This window comes from Pelobates fuscus, chromosome 5 (assembly GCF_036172605.1).
Source record: "Pelobates fuscus isolate aPelFus1 chromosome 5, aPelFus1.pri, whole genome shotgun sequence".
In the NCBI taxonomy this organism is placed as follows: domain Eukaryota; kingdom Metazoa; phylum Chordata; class Amphibia; order Anura; family Pelobatidae; genus Pelobates; species Pelobates fuscus.
The window spans coordinates 36,475,183-36,489,540 of record NC_086321.1 but is presented as its reverse complement, the minus strand read 5'-3'; the positions used below and the strand labels follow the sequence as shown (position 1 = coordinate 36,489,540).

Sequence of the window (14,358 nt, the reverse complement as noted above, 5' to 3'; positions counted from 1 at the left end):
GTATATTCTATTAAAAGTTATGTTTTAAAAGAAAAAAATCATGTGTGTACTTTATGTTAAGTACAGCTTGTGTACTTTATGTTAAGCCTCTGAGTTGATTAATTGATTAGTTTGTTCATTCTTTGTTTTTCCTGCATGGTGTCAAAGGGTGTAGTAATTCATTTTGGGACTTTTGGTTCTTGCTTATCACTTCAATACCCAAATCAAGTATACATATTTTTTATTTATTTGTACGTTACTTCAAATTACCAGTCTGTAAAGTAACATATTTGCCTGCCAGAATCCAATAGTCACTGATATAATGTTTGTAAATTTGCTGAAAATGTGAGCTCACCCCATTTCAAAAAGTCAAGGAAGTTTCCATGGGTCATATTACAGCTAGAGTGAATGGACGCTATCATTTTATGCTTAAACAAACCAGAGACTGATAAACATTTCTGTAGCGATTTGCAATTCCTTTAGTTCAATGTTATATTATGTCAATATCAAATGACGTAATTTAAATGTATTTACCGTATGTGGGCATAATGCATAAATGCAGGTGTTCTTTTCACATTATAATGGCATTTTTAATAAGCTGCATTGCTATGAATGTCCTCAGGGGTTTTACAAATACATATATGCAAGATATTCACCATTTTTATTTATATAGTTTTGTCACATTTACATTTATGCTTTTATACCAGCATTTCAGACCCTGTGTGAAATATTGTACGATATAACAGACTGTATACTTTCTAAAGCTTTTCAGTTATCTGACAAAAGTATCCAGTGAGTAGGTGCTGCAAAATCCTGTGGTCATTACTCTCTTCTAATTCTCCTTGACCTTTCTACTGCTTTGTAAACTGTTGATCACCAACAACTTCTTCTCATCCTCCATAATCTCGGTCTGCAAGACTCTTCTCTTTCCTGGTTCTTCCTTTTAGTTTTTCCTTTTCTGGATGTTCCTCTACTCTGTAACTCCTCTCTGTTGGTAGTCCCCAAGGTTCTGTCCTTGTCCCTCTACTGTTCTCAACCTATATTGCCTCCCTTGGTAAACTCATCAGCTCATTTGAATGTTAATATCACTTTTATGAGGATGACACACAAGTCTATCTGTGCTCTCCTGATCTTTCACTGTCCCTACTGACTCGTGTATAGACAGCCTCTCTGCTATTTCTAACTGGATGGCTGCTCATTTCCTTAAACTGATCCTGCCAAAAACAGATTTTTTCTTATTAATTCCCTCAAGTGTTGCCACTCTTGTGTCTGTCTCCCTTCAAGTCAATGGAACTACCATTAGCTCTACCTCGCAAACTGGCGGCCTCATATCCAGCCACTCACCAAATCCCGACATATCCACTCCTATCTAATACCAGATGCGGTTAAGGTGCGGTCCATGCAGCTACTTCTCTAAGACTTGACTACTGCAATCCACTTTTTAGTATTCTTACCAATTCCCAGCTTTCCCCATTACAGTCTATAATGCGGTATCGAGGCTCACTTGTCTACCAGCAACTCCCATGCCTCCTCTTTCTGTCAGTCCTTACAACAGCTTTCTGTAAGATTTAGGGCTCAATTTGAAATACTGGTGATTGCTTACAAATTTATACACAACGCTGCTCCTACCTACCTATCCTCACTGATGCACAGGAGTGTGTCCCATTCAGGCCCCTACACTCTGCCAAAATCTGCTTCTGATCATGTTCGTACACGCAGCTCTGACACCCACTTTTAGTACTTCTCAAGGCCTGCGCTGTTCCTATGGATCTCCCTTCTCTGCTCCGTTAGACTCTCATTCATTATCAGTTCATTCAAAAGATCATTAAAACTTTACTTTTTTAGCAAAGCATGTCAATTAAACTGTTAATAGCTTTCCCTCCCTGCACCTTGATACTTTCACCACAAATACACAATGTGTATGGTGACAAACAAAATTAAATTCAATTATGATTTTCTATAAAGTGAACAGCTTCCCTCAGATTACTTCACAGGTTGCAATTTATGATAACCAGAAATATATACACATAGAAAGAGGGATACAGCAAGTAAAACCTAGAAACATAGGAATATACAGGACATAGTGAGATACAGTTAAATAAAATTAATTGTGCTTAAATTGAATGCACTCACAGGAATTAGGTGTAAATCGCACTTCAAGGGTACCTCCCCTGATGGAGATGAGGGGGCTCCAATTCCCTTCTTGGATCTGTTTACACTACCGCAATTCAGGACTCCGAGTAGTAGATATTGTCAAAGCAGCTTTTATTTTATGTAGATAACGCCAATAAATGTTTTTTGTATTAAATAAAGTAAAAGCAATAGGTCATTCCCAAGATGGTCATACGCGTTTTATCCCCAAGATTGTAACCCACCCTGCTTTCTCTCCTGTAACTATGCTATCCAAAAAACTAAGGATTCATTGAAGCCTAATCTAGCAACCTACTTTTTCCTATACATGAAATATATCCAAGCCCTATCTCTTGTGACACTTTACCCCACTCCATCTAGAAAGTAAGCTCGTTTGAGAAGGGCACTGACACCTGCAAAGTAATCTATACACACTATGGCTATTATGAAATGTTTACATGCTCACTTGGCATCCTTCGCATCAAATAAATGTTATGCTAATATTTTTTTAATCAAAAAGTGCTTGGTAGTAAAGGGGTTGAGGAGTACATTTAAACATATATTTGTTAAATATTATAAGTTCTACTACCTGGCAGCACATAGAGTTTTATTTAGGAGAACATACTGTATTTTTCCTTGTGTAAGAAGCCCCTATGTATAAGACAATCCCTTTTTTTAACCCAATATTAAGAACTACATATTTTAAACATCTACTGCACTGAAGTCCAGTTTGGCTGATCAGGATCCACCACTAATCCCGTGTCCCCTCACCCTCTGGTAGGCCGCTCCCTGAGGCCCGGCCATGTCCCTGGACCACCGTCCTGCTGTGGGCGGAAACAATACCTTCTGCCCACAGTACCCGATTGGGGATGTCTGAGCAAGGCCTCTCCCTGCAGTGTCTATCTGTAGTCCAGAGCCGTGAGGTGTGGTCCAGAGTGATGCGAGGAGGCATGTAGTTGCGCAAGATCTCCCAGACCTGCACACACAATAGATAAAATTCAGGAAGAAGAGCCTCCTCCGCTTCAAGTATGTCAGCAGGTCGCAGAGGTGTACAACACAGCCTATGCCCGCAGGAACCTGGCAGTAGCGAACCCAACAGTCAGCTGAGTGTTCTGTCAGCGAGTAGCCAAGTTTTATGCCTAAAGTAAATACCATAAGTATCTGGCTTACTATTTAGATTTTTGAAGGAGCTTCAGCCACATGTGACTAGCTTGGTTGGCTGTCAGTCCCCGCGCACAGGTGTTTGTTTGTTTTTTTACTCCTGCAGTGACATTCCGTGTATAAGACGACCTCCAATTTTAGACTAAATTTTTTTTAGAAAAAAACAAACCATATTGTTATACATGAAAATAAAAATAATCATTTTGGATGGCCTCTATCTGACAAGTTAACAATGATTAACCCAAGTTAACCCAATGATTTCAATGGATGCAACTATAGTGACTGAACTGTAAAATTTGTGAAATAAAAATATTTAAATGTAAGTATCTGGGAATTAATTAATTCTATAGAATGCTTACTCAGGTAGATTACCCTCACTGTGTGTAATAGATTCACATTGTTTTAGGCAACAAAGCACAACTGCAACCTCAGACTGCTGAAAAGCAGCAACATATTCAGTTCTCTCATGACGTGGAAAAACTTTTTGTTTATGTCTGTGAATTTTACAAAACTCTCTTTCATTCTAAGGAAACTTCTCATTTTATTTCCCCTTTAATTAACAGCAGCCCTTTGAAACTCTGGTCTAAGAGAAAGATAATTTATGTTGTAATGAAATCCAAAGCCTCCACTGCATAAAACTCAACAACTATAAAAAGGTGAATAAACAAACAAATTAATAAATTCATGTCTATAAATAGCAAAGAAAATGCTGCACTAAGTCAGATCTACGGTAATTATGTTTTTTTTTTGTTTTTGTTTTTTAAATCATGGAAGCTCAAACATTCTGGATTACAGATTAATTGAAGAATTAAAAAAATTAACTTTAAATGCTAAATTAAATTAAATGTACTTTTTTTAATTGTAAAGAACTGGAGATTATGCCTCAAAAGAGGAAAGAGGACAATTTCAACAAAAGGGTTTATTTCTGAATTTATGGGTTAATACAACTAGTACTAAATATAATTTTTTTTTTTTATTAATTTCTATAAAAAATAAAATGCAAACATGCTGAGATCACTATCTTAGCCACTGCAGGTGCATAGGTAGGCTTAATGCATCCGTAGGAAATTCCAGGTGTCAGTATTGTTAGACTTACTTCATGCTTTACTGAATCGTATATTGAGGATTTAATTACGTAAGGCCGATGTGGTTCCTATATTCAAAAAGGGTTCAAAATCTTTGCCTGGAAATATTGACATGTGAGCAGGATGCCTGTCAAATGGCAGATGAAATTGAATGTAGATAAATGCAAAGTTATGCACTTTGGTGTAAAGAATGCAAAAACAATTTACACCCTAAATAGTAGTGAATTAGGGATAACAACACACAATAAGGAATTGTTAGAGACAACATACTAGGCAGCAATATGCAATGTCAATCTGCAGTTGTTAAGGCCATCAAGATATTGTCATGTATAAATAGGGCATACATTCTCGGGATGAAAATATAATTTAGCTTTTTTTATAAATCACTGGTAAGAACAAACCTTGAATATGCTGTTCAAATATGGGAACCTGTTCTAAAGGATATTATGGCACTGGAAAAAGTACAGAGGGGAGCTACAAATTTAATACAAAGGAATACAAGAATTTAGTTATAAAGAAAGGTTAAAACATGTAAAATTGTTAAGTTTAGAAAAACAGTAGGAAATATGACAGCACTATATGAATATACTCAGGGCGAATACAAACCATTGTTTGGAAAATCTATTCATAAACAGGACTATAAAAAGGACACAAGGTCACCTATTTAAACTAGAAGAAAGGAGATTTAGTGTAAGGCAATGGAAAGTTTTGTTTTTTTTCACAGTAGGAACAATAAGGATGTGGAATTCTTTGCCGGAAGAGGTATTATTATCACTGTCTATACAGATGTTTAAACAGCAACTGCATTCATACTTGCAACAACATAATATTCAGGGATATAATTTGAATTTGTAGGGGGATATCTTCTTGATCCAAGAAGAGATCCGACTTCCATTCTAGGGTAAAGGAGGAACTTTTACCTAGTGTGTTGCAAAATTGGAAAGAGCTTGAAACGTTTTTTTTTTTTTGCCTTCTTTTGGATCAACAGCAAAAACAGGTGTGAGAAAGGCTTAATTTGAAAGATGCATGCATATTTTTAGATGATGTAAATATGCAAGAAACATCTCCCTTCTCATTTGCTGCTTCTAATACCTTTAGTCAATAAGGAGTAGAGTGATGTGGCATAGCAGGTCTGAAGTCAGTGGTTTCAACAGGAGCAGGAGAGTTGTGCACTGTAATGAAAAACCTGTTCCTATACCCTTCATCATGACATGCAATTGCAAGGCAGGAAATCGCCTGGGAATCAGTTCAGATCTTGTCATCCAGCACATTTTCATTTAAAAACTGTACGGAAGGGTTACAGTAAGTCTGTGTACTGCTCTACAGTGACTTGGTGTTGGATTAACATCTTACTGCTTACCACCTGGCTATAATGTTGGGGAAGCATCTGGGAGACAATTTGGGACACCGTTTGGTATGAAACATATAGCATTCTTTAAAAGCAGCCACCCAAAGAAGATCTTGGAAGATCGTGTGCCCAGGCCATTTGCTTCTAAGCACATATATCCCTATCTGATGAGGCACATGTATCCCATATTGACTAGTGGGGAAAACCCTGTAGTAGAGTGTCAACTAATGATGTCTGTTCAATTGTAATTCTCTTATGTTCCCACCTCCTTCACTCATATTCTCATAGATTATTTCTAATTAAACATTTAGAGGTCTGTATTATACAGTTTGGCTTTTCACACAGCTTAAAAAAGAAAGATACGGTGAACTGATTTGTAGTTATTTCATGTAATTTGTTTCAAGCTGGTCCCTAATAATACAAATCTGTGATTACTAGGAACTGTCAGAGAAAATAATATTCTTTACTTGGAAGCCATTTTGATCGGTATTCCAGACACCCCTCCTGATACTGATTGTTAGTATCTATATTTCTTTGTTGACATGGTTATTTCAGTTAAATAAAAAATTGACAGTCTGCTGCTTCACAAATCGTAAATTTACAATAACTTGGTAAAAGTATTTTCTTATTCTTTGACAAGTGATACAAAGCTTATATTTTCTAATATTTGTGGTTCGGTGAATAAATTGGTCATGCTAAGGATTATGGGACTTATATTCACATGCTGAACATGATCTACTATTATGCTGATATATCATAGTCATACATCAAATAAATATAAGGAAAAACATGGTCACCTTTTCCCAGATCCTCTGTATGTAAAATTTCTAAATAAATTTCATTCATGAGCTAGATGTTTCTGATTTAAGATCACAACCTTATTTATTTTAGTAAGGAAAAGTGATGCTTCACCCTGCAGGTTTCCTTTATCCTGTGTGCTTTAGCCAACATTCCTATAAACCACATTTTTCTTTCCTTGTTTCAATTAGTTATTTTCATTTTTTTTTTTATTTCAAATATATTCATAAGCAGATTCAAAGCAAAACCATATAAAAATATATTTTGTATAAAACATAAAAATGTTGTACTAGTTAGCTCTGCTTTTGCTTTAAAGGGACTCTCAAGCCAAGCCTTTTTACTCACCTGGTTCCAGCGCCGGGAGCCTTGTGAAGCCGCGCCCCCCTATTTCGTCAAAATGACAAAATAGGCGGGCGCGAGCAGGGAGCAATCAGACGCTTCCATTTGGAAGCATCATTGCTCCCTTGTGCGCATGCGTGGCTTTGCCGCACATGCACACATACTTCATAGGGCGGCATTCATACCGCCCTATGAAGTCCTGAGCGCACTACCGCGCATGCGTGCGGTGTGCGCGGCCACGAGCTGAGCTGACTGACAGCTCAGCTCGCGGTCTTTGCACGCCCCCTCTCCTCTCTGACAGGCTGGCGAGAGAAGGCGAAAAACACAGTGCCTTCTCTCTCCTGCACACGTCAGACGTATTTTAATATGTCTGACGTGTACAGGGCCTTTTTAGGGCCCTGCATGATAGGAAGTCCCTCTGGTGGCCGTCTGAGGGACGGCCACTGGAGATATTCCTATCAATCAATGTAAACACTGTATTTTCTCTGAAAATACAGTGTTTATATCAGATTGCCTCCAGGGAGCTATAGATCATACCTGAACAACTACATTAAGCTGTAGTTGTTCAGGTGACTATAGTGTCCCTTTAACTGTATATTCACTGTGTATTCTCTGTGCAAATTATAGAGCAATACAAACTAAATAAGGAATTAATAAATATTTAAAAATGCTTTTTATACATTGTATTACAGTTGGTCAACAGATTTTTTTAAATCTCTATTTAAAGCTGCACTGTCACCAACAGTGACATAGCCGCCGGGGGTCTGGTGGCTGAGGGGGGAAGGCAAAGATGCAGTCTACTTACCTGAACTTGTCCCTCACGAGCGGATGTTTTTCAGTTGATGGCCATTAGCCAACGTCACTTCTGTACTCTTGCACACGCGCAAGAGTACAGCACTGAGTTCTATGGAGGATCCTGTGAGAATGTGGGATCCTCCATAGATAAACCAATTCCCTGCAGCCGTCACTATAGATTTCTATGTGGATTGACAGTTCTAGACTGTGAAAGCTCTGTCCAGGATCTAGAAGTGTCAGACATAGGAAATATACAGAGACACAGTAGTCCCATACTTTGAATCAGTATATGTCTTGACTAGGTTGGAATTTCAGTGAAATCCCCATACAGTCAGTATGAGTACTTCATAAAGATTCAATCTACTAATTTTTCAGGGGAGGTGACAGTGCAACTAATACATATTGTCATATGTCTGGTTAAATATGTGCTCTCAATAAACTGCTAATATATATTTTTTAAAATCCTAAATTGAGAAATCTCTGAATATGCATTGTAAAAAATATGTGGGTAATTGTGGACCCACTCACGGGTTCCACCCTTTCATTTTTTGAGAAATACCCATTTTTTTCAAATTAAATTACTTCTGTTGCTGCTTCTCCCGTTTTCAAATGCATTATATTTTTGTAAAATATCCGGTCTGCCGGAAATATCCGGTCTGCAACCTCCGCAGAGGCACTTGGCAGAAATAAGTTGGTAGAAAACTGAGCATGGTTTTCTTCCACTATGAAAGGTGGTCAATCACGTTAGAAACTGAATGTATGGGAAAGCTTTGCTCTTCTCCAGGTGGAAGAGGTGAATGGGTCACCAATTTCCCATGCCCACTCACTTTTTCATGAGAAGAGAAAAGTTACTGTCTTTCAATTAAAAAAAAAAAAAAACAGTGTCATATTAACTTCCCCCTACTAAATCTAGCAGGCACTGTAAGACTCAGTCAGGAACAGTAGCAGGAGTCATTTAATTTGTTTCTTTTTTTTTGAGGTTGGTGAACAAGGGGCAATCTCCAAAGTACAAGCAGCGGCACAGACGCACACAGCAAAGAAAATAATCTGTCTCTTACTAAAAAGAAAAATCACATTCAGCAAAACTATTGTAAATTAGTGAATCAAAATGCGTGTACGTGGCACTGCCAGTGACAGCTAGGCAAGTGCCATATTTGTTTATTTTTTTTATTCCCTGGATGATGAGGGATGTCTGCCTCTGTCAACTTCTGTCATTATCCTCACTATGCTCCCTTCTCTACCTAATGGTGGTGTTTGTACCAGTAGAGGAGGTGGCACTAATGGTAAGTTGTATCAGATACAGCACCAATGGACTTGCTACCTGACCTAGTATTTTCTTCTGCTTCTTCTCTCAGTAATACAGAGTCGTGATGTCTTTACAGATTTTGCTTCATTCTGATACTAGTAACATTACTTGCCCCCTAATCAATTGCTTGCAGCACAATTTGCACTTTGTAAGTCAGAATTCTTAGAGGCACTCAATGTACAACCTTTTGGTAAAATAGTCCCACACTAGGATGGAATGACAAACATTCCCATTGCTGGCATTGACTTAATATGACACAATACTCAATGCATGTCCCGTTAACACCACAATCATTGATTGCTCAGAGCATTGTTTAAAATATTTGAGGTTATTCAGCAAATTCCAGAAACTTAAAATATCCGGTCCAGATATTCACAACACAACCCAACTATTGTGTAAGCTATTAGGGGTCCTTTTTTTTATTCATCGTCATGATTTACATATATATCACATGGCTCCTATGAGGACCGAGGAGACCTTCCTAGAACTTCTATGCCACCATATTCTACAAACTTGTCCAGAAAGTAAACCCACCAACAAGAGAATGTTTTTATCCCAGCATTACATAACAAATGCAGCATTAATACTTTTCTCTACCTATATATTTGCTCTGTTGGTCTGTTGTTATCACTATGTATAATTCACAGAATCAAAATGGTAGGGAAGGGGATGTATGGTTAGTTATCCTATAAACTACAAAATTAGCATGGGAAGACAAGGATCTGAGTGTCACTAGCCAAGAGAGTTTAGCGTAGTTATCAGGTAGAAAATAAATCAGGAAGGAATTTCCTATTAATGGCTGGCATTCATACTTTATCACTCCACAGAGTGTGTCAGATTGTGTCCAACTAGCTCAATAAACTTTCATGAAAGCAATGATATTTTCACTGAGGCAGGAGTCACAGGGTACTTACTTTGGGATTGCAGTAAATAACCCACCCAGCAAATGTTAACAGAAATGTATGTGAGGCAGCCTGAGGGTGCACTGGGGACCTGACTAACTTTATAGTTTACAAGGGTAGACAATTTTATTTTTCAAAAACCTTACCCTGTGGAGTTTTTTGAGGATTGTTCGTCAGACACGTAATTGTATATTGTGATTTGAATCTAGAAGTCACAGTATGCATTCACAATAAAATAATAACACAATTAAAGCCAACATTTTTTTTGCACCACCAATATTTTAGATTTTTATACTGCAATATACAAGTTGGGATAAATTGCCGCTTAATTGCATGATATCCATGCCAATCAATTATTTTTTCTTCAAGGTACACATTGCAGTTTCTACAAATTGTCAATGTTTTATGTTGCAGGGTTAGAGCGGTAGGCCCACTGCACCCAGACCCGTTCATTGGGATGAAGTGGTTTGGGTGACTTTTGCGGTGGTTTACTGTGAGCAAAAAAAGCATTTTGGGAAGTCAAGGCAGCCAATTGCACCATATCACATTTATTTGATGCTTTCCTATGGGGAAGATCTCATGCGTGCTGCACAAGTGCATTATCTTCTCCCCAAAGTCGAGGAGGTAGAGATGAATCCACCACTAAGGGACCTAGGTGCCACTTAACATTTTTTTAACTCCTTTAAAAAAAAGGGGAGTCGGACAATAGCTTTATGCCTGAGGGACACTATAGGGTTAGGAATACACTTTTGCATTCCTAACATAATAGTGTTTCTTTAAGAGATAAGTTCTTTAGTTCTCTAATTATAATTCACTTCTTGGTGATTTACAGCAAATGCTGGAAGTTCAGAAATTAGTGCCTTAAAAAAAAAAAAAAAAAAATATATATATATATATATATATATATATAATTTATTGTATTTGCATATTTTAGTGCACTACCTAAAAAAAATAATTAAAAAGAATGGGTGAGATCCAATCTCTAAAATCCCTTTAAAACAAGAAAATAGTGATAAAATGAAAATTACTGTCCATTAATACATATTTAAGCAAATCTACCTTGCACAAATGCATTTTAGATGGCTCAATAAGATAAATGATGTATATTGAGTACTAGTGAATTAAGACATAATGCACTTCTCTCAGTAGATTACTTGGATGCGCTTTTGGGTCAAAAGGTTAATAGTAAACTTGAGAAAAGAGCTCAAATTATCAACTTGGATACCATGTGCAGTCTGTTTGCCAAGTCTCAGGCATAATATCATCACAGGCATGTAATAGAATGTATGGGAACTTCGGCACGTTACGCTTCACTGAAAATTCAAAATGTTTATCATTTAGATTATGTTCTTCTAATAAATCTAATGGTGCAAACATAAGTTGCAGTTATTAACCACCTGGTTTACATTTATTCATCTCAGAAAAAGGACACTCCAGTGGTCAAAGGGAATAGAAAACACATTAAAATAGATTAAAAAGAATGTAAAAAGTTACCTTCTAAGTTCTTACTGTTAAGACGGTGCATTTTCCACTGATGTCACTGATTCAGCAATTTTTGCAGATCACTGCAGATATAAATCCAACGGGGGGACGGCTGGGACTGAAGTACTCTGAGCACCATAATCTATGTATTGAGCTAAGCATTACGGTGCTTAGACTAACAGGGTTATTCTCTAAAGTAGAAATTCAAAGTGAATTTCAAATTAAAAGCCAAAAATTGACGAACTGCTAAAATTCTCTAAGTCTAATTTTGTCTACATATGTTAATTTGAAACATTGGAGACAAAGTGAGGAGAATTTTAAAATAAAATAGTTAAGATTAAAATCTATTTTAAATTATTTATTCATTGTTGGTACTGGTGTTATTTCATCTTTACATCAATGTCAGCTAATAGCATTGACACAGCGTGAGAATAGGCTAAATGCAGTTCAGTGAGATGAAGCCTTAGACAACAGAGTTTTTTTGTATACTTTTTTTTTTTAACTGATTAAACATTATTTTTTTTAATCAAAACATAAAGAGTAAAATAAACATCCCAAATGACACATGTACTCTTTAATATTTATAAACAAACAAACAAAAATTGGAATGGAAAATATTACACCTTGTTATACTCATTCTATTTTTTTCATTTTCAACTAAAACGCATTTAAAGATTTCTTCCCCTTTGCTCCAGTTTTACGACAGTTACTGTTATATCTCAACCATGTGGCTTCTTGAATAAAACAACCAAATAGACAAAAAGCATTCCACAGAGTGGTCTTGTGATATTGGAGATATATTCCTGAAAGTTCAGAATTCCAAAATGGTGCTGGACTAAGATGGCTTCCTTTCCACTTCAGGTGAGTGTTCCGTCAAGCCTGTTGATCTGCCTTTCCCTTTGGGAGGCCTGTAGGAATCCTTATGATATAAATAAAGTACATTTCTTACTATTAAAAGGAATATTATATATTTATAGGCAGTAAGTCAATAGCAGGTGCTACACACTATTACTGGTCACATCAGAATTGGAAGAGAACTCTGTAAATGTCTTTGAGAGTTGGCAGTTGAAGCAGTTACAATAATTGTACACTGTTCAAGAAAGCATACCACTTCATATAGTATTATTATGATTATTATTACTATTATTAATATTAGTACTGGCATTTTTAAAGCGTCAGTATATTCTACAATGACATAGACAATACAGTATAGACAAACAAATATGTAAGGAAGAGGACCCTGCTGAGATATGGTATTTACAGTCCTTTTACACAACGTTCTAAGTAAATGGCTTGTGAGCTTATAATCTAAAGGTTATGGAGGGAACTTGAGACAAGAGGGAGCAGGGGGGATGTAAAGTGAATTGACAGGGAGCCTCATGGTATATGCACAGACTGCTAAGATGTGATGTGATTGAGAAGATAAATAGGGAAGATTACAAACATCAACAAAGGAAAGTGAAAACAATGGCAGATATTGCTTAGAGTGGATTGTGATGTGAGGCCTCTAGATGGGATAGAATGAGGAGAAATCATTTATGTGAAGGTATGTAATGTTGGCAGGCTAAGAAACAAAGGAGGGGGGAGGGAAAAATAAACATGTGCTGTTTTAAACTTAAAAAAATAGCCAAATAGATTTTCCAAAATTCAATAAACACAGGTACTGTAAATACTAACAGACTCCATATACAGAATACAACTAAAAATGCATGTGCACAAAATAACAATAAAATTACATTTTAAAAAGTAACAATGGAGACAATAGCTACAGAGTAAGACACAGAGTAATGGTGTTTTTGTATCTCCAAAACTACCTTCGGTATCTTTAGAGCTTGCTGAATATTGCTGGGAAAATGGCACATATTGCTTGAAGTGGATTGCGATACAGTCAATGTACCATATTTTTTTTTCTCTTCTGTCCTTCCACACAAGTAAACCAAGGCTATGTTACTGCATTGCAAGATCACCAAATGGAAACTGTCATATTCCGATGCCATGAGCATATTGTAAGCTATTTGACTCCTGTTGTAAATGTCTTACATTATCTTAGGTAATGGCTTTCCTGAAGACTATGGGCCTCTTTTCATATCTATCAACTTTAAGCATCATCATCATCTCACCAATCCTGTTTGGCTGAGATGGGTGCATACGCTGCAGTTGCCGTGAATGCACCAATCAAGAGGGGTTAAAGGTACACAGACCTGCACAGCTGACGACACATTTTGGAAGGTGGCAACAAGCTTTGCCAATGCAGCCAAAGATCCTCGCACTGGTCCTGGTTGTTGTTGTTGTGCAGTAGCAGTGTACACCCAGTGTAGAGGAAAGGTTCGGCAGTGCAATATACAGTGAAGTGAGCACCATTTTTAATTTTCATTTGAGTAAGTTATTGTTTTTGCAGATATCTTAATACATTGACTATGTCGTACATGAAAAAAGAATAGGCCTTCGCACAACATGGTACGTTTCTCCTTTTGTTTCAGTGTGTCTAATTATTTATCCTTTGTTTGCATGTTATTTTTGCATCATTTTTAAAGCACCCGGGGATAAGAGCGCTATGTATGAACTATTTAAATAAATAAAATACATTTAAATCAAAAGCAGTTTTTCAGTGAATTCATTTTCTGAATATATATATTTTTTTTTGGGGGGGGGGAGGGGTCTTTGTACGTTTTATAATCTCAATAAATATTTGGTTCAAAAAGTTGATTTTCCCTAGTACTTCTTCAGATCACCATAAAATAATCTCTTTCATTCACGAACAAACTGTTTATGCCTATATCTTTTAAGAAACAGATTTTTATTTATTTATGTATTTGTTTATATATTTACATTTTTAAATTCAGTCATTTGTAAAGAGCATAGAGGTAGTGGATCAATACTAAACGGGCTATATTTGAAAGGTAATCATTACTTTATCATCAGAGAATTCTATTGGCATACATCAAGTATTTTCATCAAATAGCATAAATATAACCTACAGTTATGTAAGGATCTCTTGAACCCCCTAGACAGTTTCTATTTTTATATGTATGT

General features: G+C 36.6%; 1 long non-coding RNA gene across 1 annotated transcript in view; it reads left to right on the top strand.

The window, feature by feature from the left end:
* Positions 1 to 13,883, top strand: part of LOC134610644 (uncharacterized) — a 53,332-nt gene extending 39,449 nt beyond the window's left edge. The window contains exons 2-3 of the long non-coding RNA XR_010090870.1: positions 12,032 to 12,186; positions 13,376 to 13,883. This is a non-coding gene — a long non-coding RNA (uncharacterized LOC134610644). The remainder of the gene's footprint in view (positions 1 to 12,031; positions 12,187 to 13,375) is intronic.
* The last annotated feature ends 475 nt before the right edge of the window (positions 13,884 to 14,358 follow it).